The sequence below is a fragment of the Dendrobium catenatum genome, unplaced genomic scaffold (genome assembly GCF_001605985.2).
Source record: "Dendrobium catenatum unplaced genomic scaffold, ASM160598v2 fragScaff_scaffold_1427, whole genome shotgun sequence".
Taxonomy (NCBI): Eukaryota; Viridiplantae; Streptophyta; class Magnoliopsida; order Asparagales; family Orchidaceae; genus Dendrobium; species Dendrobium catenatum.
Window position 1 is genome coordinate 173,783 of NW_021319889.1, and position 6,325 is coordinate 180,107.

Below are 6,325 nucleotides of genomic sequence, written 5' to 3' on the forward strand. Positions count from 1 at the left end.
AAATAACTCTATGAAATTGTGTGGAAAAATATCGAATATATTCTATCAAATGAATAATAGGCTATTTACATAAAGTTATAATACTATTTATTTAGAAAGGATGTAATAATTTATCCTTTTGTAATTTTTTACATCCATAAAAAATTTTGAAGATTTGAGATTCAAAATAGCACAAAGAACATTAGTTTTTTTATATTTTCAATGAATTTTAGTTCAAGTTTGAGTTATTTAAGATGGATGAATCAAATATTTCATGTGATTAGTTCTTTCTCTATATATTTATAAATCATATTTTTGTTCCAAGTTTTAGTGTCATATCTAAACTGCTTAAATTTATTTTAAATTCCAATCATTGTGGAAAAATAATATGAGGTTTTATTTGGGATAATGTTTTTTCCTAGTTTATAAAGTAATTTTTTTTACAAAATTTTTTTGTAAAAATATTATTTTAAAAAATAGTAAAAAAAAAAAAAGTTATCTCAAATGAAGCATAAAATATACGAGGAGAAATGCATACTCTTCTTCACATGTTTTGTATCATTATACTTGAACAATAGAGATTTAAGCTTCGTTTGAGACGGCTTTTTTATTGCTTTCTAAAATGGAGTTTTAGTACAAAAATAAAAAATTTTGTACTAAAACTTCATTTTAGAAAGCAGAAAAAAAGCAGTCCCAAACGAAGCCTTCGTTTGGGACGGCTTTTTTTCTGCTTCTTAAATATGCTTTATAGTTAAAAAAATTTAATTTTTTTACTTGAAAGCAGTTTTAAGCAGTAAAAAATCATCCCAAACAAACAGTTATGCTTCTTTTGGAATGACTTTTTTATTATTTTTTAAAGCAAATTTTTATTATAAAAAAATTAATGCTTGAACTAAAAAATTATTTTAAGAAACAGTAATAAATTCATCTCAAATTATCATATTGGACGGTCGAGGTGAGCTAGTTTAGATATTCGGCCATAAAATATTTGCAAATTTAAAAGAATTATTATATTAGAAAAAAATTGTTTTGTGGATCAATGAAAGATATATGACTTGCATTTTAGCTCAATGAATTTTCTTAGTCGGGCAAAGCACCTCGATGCCATAAATTTATAAAATTTCTTTTTAAAACAGTAGTATTAAATATTTTGAAATATATTACTTGAGTTTTTTTTTTTTTTTGGGAAAATTTTATCGATTATTTCAAATATACACTTGTTGCAGGGATTATATGCGGCTATAGAGTTGTAATTCTACGTCTTAGCGTTGCACGGATATCCAGCTCAAACATAGAGAACACATAATTTTTTATGTGGAAAATCCTGAAAAAAGAAAAACTACGGGGCATAGCCTAATTAGAAAGATTTCACTAGAATTTGAGTTGAATACACTAGGTTGACTCATCCTTGAGGGCGATCAGATTACAAATGTCAACCGTAAGGTTGAAGTCTAGTGTTAAAATCTGATGTCACTTGGAAGTTGGGGCGTCAGTTAGTAGTCTAATAGTGACTTGGCAGAACTCTGGCATTAGTTGATGGTGTGGCAGAGTTTAGGGCCTCAAGTAGTGTCTGGCAAAGGCGAGGGCCTCAGGTGGTGGTCCGAACTCAGGTGGTGGTCGAGGAGGAGCTTCTTTCTTCTTGCTTCTTGCTTGGATCCCTTTCAAGAGAAATGAGAGGTCTATTTATAGATTTCTAGAGTGGCATGATTCGTAAATAGATGAGAGATCAAGGGTAAATGGGTAATGGTTGGATGGACGTCCGATGTTGAATCCCTTGATCATGGATCGTTTGATGGACATTTGAATGTCTTAGTGATGTCGGATTTTGGTGATCTTAGGCTCGTTTGATTCGTCGCGTCAAGCCGCTCGATTTGACTATAAGCACATTATGTTTGGAAAACATTTGGTAATCCAAATTGTGATTTGAACTTTCCAACAGCGCTTCTAACCCTTGATTTGGACTCGTTTGGGCTCGGATTGGGTTGGATTTGGTGTCGTTGGGTTCGTATTCTTGATACGCTCAGTTTGACTATAAGTTTGATGAAATCGGAGTTCGGATGGTCCCAATTTTAATTTTGGAAGCTTCCAACTTGATTTTGCATCGAGATTTGTTCCCAATCAAGATAATTTTTTAAGGCGTATCAACACTAATTAAGCTTAGGGTAGCTACCCATATAATATAATATTTTTTTTTTATTTAGCTAGTTTTAAAACTATCCATGTAGACAACTAAACAATATTCAAGAGGCATTTATCTCCATATCATAAAGTACTTATCGTATTATACATTAACATATTTAACATGTAATTTTTAATATTTATTTATGTAAAATCATAATATATAAATTATATTAAAAATATTACTAATATTAAATTATTTAAAATAAAATGCATGATACATAAATTTTTATACATTTTAAATATTTAGATATTATAAATAATATAAAAATCAAAATATTAAACAAATGATATGCATGCAACTTGGCCACTTGTTCATTTTCTCTTTAATCACTTCAATAAGATAATTAGGCATTGTTTGCGAATATTTTCTTACTATTTTTTAAAGTAAATTTTTAATATAAATTTTTTAATTAAAAAAAAATATTTACTCTAAAAAGATACTTTAAAAATAGTAAGAAAGTCGTCCTTCGTTTGGGGTGACTTTCTTAATGCTTTTTAAAACAAATTTCTAACATAACAATTTCTAGTTTTAAAATTTTTGTACTAAAAAATTGCTTTAGAAAATAGTAAAAAAACCGTTTCAAATGAAGCCTTATTCAATTGATAAAAACATATAACAAAATTTAAAAAAAAAATCTAATTATATTTATATTCAAGATAACAAAAAAGGAATAATAATCAGAATATTCGTATAAATCCTCCCCTATTAATCGAAAAACAAAACAAATGTCTCTCCCTCCCCTCCTTCCTCACCACCATTAATCCTTCAAGCAAAACAGAATATCTGACGTGGCAAACCCTGGCCCCACACCTCACCTTTGACCCCACAAATCATCGAATATTCTCTCCGCAGATTCTCTTTCTCCTCCCACTCCCCCTATTTAACCCTTCTGACCTCCCACAAAAAATGTAAATCAAAGCTTCTTCATTTCCCAGCAGAGGAATCAAAAAAGCAAACTTTTTTCTGGCTCTCTGATCCTTCGCCTCTAATCAGGCCAGGAGGAGGAGGAAAGAAGAAGATAAAACCAATGGCGAAGGAACAACTCCAGGTTCTCTCCGCCCTCGACGCGGCCAAAACGCAATGGTACCATTTCACCGCCATCGTCGTCGCCGGCATGGGCTTCTTCACCGACGCCTATGACCTGTTCTGTATCTCCCTCGTAACCAAACTCCTCGGCCGCATCTATTACCACGTCGATGGATCCCTTACCCCCGGCTCTCTTCCTCCGCACATCTCCGCCTCCGTCAACGGCGTTGCCTTCTGTGGGACTCTCTCCGGCCAACTGTTCTTTGGTTGGTTAGGAGATAAGCTTGGGCGGAAGAGAGTGTATGGGATGACTCTGTTGCTAGTATATTTAAATAATAAATCTATAAATAAATAAATATTGTGCTATGCATGCAAATCACCCTAATAGTAAGTGTTGAGAGAAAGAGATTTGATGAACGTGGATCAAAATGTCAGGGCTTTGGCATTCTGGCCGGCGGCATGGTCGCCATCATCATCTCCGCAGTATTCAAGAGCCGATTTCCCGCTCCGGCATACGCGGTCGATCCCGCCGGATCCACCGTGCCTGAAGCCGACTATGTCTGGCGAATAATTCTCATGGTCGGCGCTCTCCCCGCCGCTCTTACATACTACTGGCGAATGAAGATGCCAGAAACCGCTCGCTACACCGCCCTTGTCGCCCAAAACGCAAAACAAGCAGCTTCCGACATGTCCAAAGTCCTCCAAGTCGAGATCCAAGCAGAAGAGGCCAAAATCGAACGCTTCGCCGCCGATAAAAATCACACCTTTGGCCTCTTCTCCAAACACTTCCTTCGCCGCCATGGCCTCCATCTCCTCGGAACCACCACCAGCTGGTTCCTTCTCGACATCGCTTTCTACAGCCAGAACCTCTTCCAAAAAGACATCTTTAGCGCCATAGGATGGATTCCGAAAGGCTTCACGATGAACGCGCTTGAAGAGGTGTTCAAAATCGCCAGAGCTCAGACTCTGATCGCGCTGTGCGGAACGGTTCCCGGGTACTGGTTCACCGTCGCGCTTATTGATGTGATCGGCCGGTTCGGGATTCAGTTGCTTGGGTTCTTGATGATGACCGTGTTTATGCTCGGACTTGCGATTCCTTACAGTCATTGGACGACGCCTGGGAATCACATTGGGTTTGTTGTGATGTACGCATTCACCTTCTTCTTCGCGAACTTTGGGCCGAACAGTACGACCTTTATTGTGCCGGCGGAGATATTTCCAGCGAGGTTGCGGTCGACATGCCACGGAATATCGGCGGCGGCGGGGAAACTGGGGGCGATAATCGGGTCGTTCGGGTTTCTGTATCTCGCGCAGAATCCGAATCCGAAGTTGGCTGATCATGGATATCCGGCGGGTATTGGAGTGAGGAATTCGTTGTTTCTTCTTGCTGGATGCAATGTGATCGGGTTTCTGTGTACTTTTCTGGTGCCGGAATCGAAGGGGAGGTCGCTGGAAGAGATTTCAGGCGAAGCAGATGAGGAGGGGGAGCAGGTTTGAGAGATAATTTATCCTAAATGATTTAATATGCTGTTTCTCTTTCTACATCTGAATTTAACAAAGAAGTTGATGAATTTATGTGTAAAATTGTGTGGTTTTTATCTCAGTTTCAGATTAATTTGGATTAATCTTTTTCTTTATAGATAAATTTGATTGTTTTGAATTCAATTTCCATTGTAATTTTGATTAATTTTTATCATGATCAAAGTGCCAAAAATAATGTTTATCATATCAAATAAATAAAAATATTATGAAATCGCGCCGTACTCATACCTTTTTTTTTGTGACGAGGAAGCACTGTTCTTAGGCCAGTGTAAAACCCGGTCGACCTAGCATGCAACCCACACCAATTTACACGGGCCAATACTTAAGGCTTTCACTGCTTGCCAAGGGATTCGAACCAGGGACCTGGTCTTTGCTCAACCGGCTCTTCACCACCAAGACAAACAGTGGTGGGTTGGTATTCATACATGAGTGTGGCATATAAATTTGATGATAATAATTTTAAAAATTATTGTGAAGATCTTCAGGTTCAATTTTATCTGCATCAAATTTATGCTTTGATGCTAAAAACAAAAACATATTGTTACCTTTTTGTTGCTTATTATTTTGTAAGCATTAAAATTAGTCATTTTATTTATATATTTTTGGGGGATATTTACGTCAATTAAGGTTTTGTTTGGGGCGGCTTTCTTTATGCTTCTTAAAACAGCTTCCTGATACAAAAATTCTTAAGAAGCAATAAGAAAACCGTCACAAATGAAGTATAAGTCAAATTCTCGAGAAATTATTCTTTGCGGAGACCGGACGTAGAACGCCGTCCAGAGAATGCGCCACGTCAGCAGTACTAAACGGTACCGAGCAAGGGGTGACGTGGCGTATTCTGGTTAGTCTCCATACGACGTTCGGCGTCTGTTCTCCGCACATAATAATTAATCCAAAGTCATCACACACACATCACATATGTGAGACTCGAATCCAACATCTCTTGATTTGTACCCAAAGCTCCCAATCAACAGGTCAAGAAGAGGTGCATCAAACTATAATTTTTTTTTCTCCATCCGTTCAATATAGTTTTTGCAAATTAAAATGATAGTGATTGGAATGCTTGAAGTAACTAATGAAAACTAAGTTGAAAGATGAGTTGTTTAATTTATTCTCATGTGAACAATGATAATTAATAAAGAACAAAGAACAAGCCTTTCAAGAAATCTTTTAATGATTTTTCACCTTTCTACTTAGCTTTCAACTTGAATTTTCAGCAAAAAAAAAAAAGGTAAATCATTCTTCTCTTTCTTGAGAGATTGATCCTTCTTCAGCAAATTCCATCTATGACTTCCCTCCAAGTCGAGCTTGAGCTTAGAAATAAATGAATGATTAGAGCTTGAGCTCAAGCTTGAGTTCATGCCAACTTCTTGGCCGCGAGCCAAGCTCGAGTTCTCTCTTACTCAGAGCTCTGCTCGAGTCGTAGAGAGTAAAGAAGAAAGAAGAATCCTTTCAAGAAGTAGTTTTTAATGTTTTTTAATATACCTTTAAGCTTAGGTCTGAACTTCAATTTTCAACCAAGAAAATGAAGTAAATCCTTCAATTTTCCTTAAGAAAAGTGATGCCTTAATGGTTTTTATAATGTCTTTTTTTACT

The 6,325-nt window shown here is 36.2% G+C and overlaps 1 pseudogene; it reads left to right on the forward strand.

Annotated features, from left to right (window-relative positions):
- Positions 1 to 3,188: 3,188 nt before the first annotated feature.
- LOC110111099 lies at positions 3,189 to 4,684 on the forward strand (annotated as a pseudogene).
- The last annotated feature ends 1,641 nt before the right edge of the window (positions 4,685 to 6,325 follow it).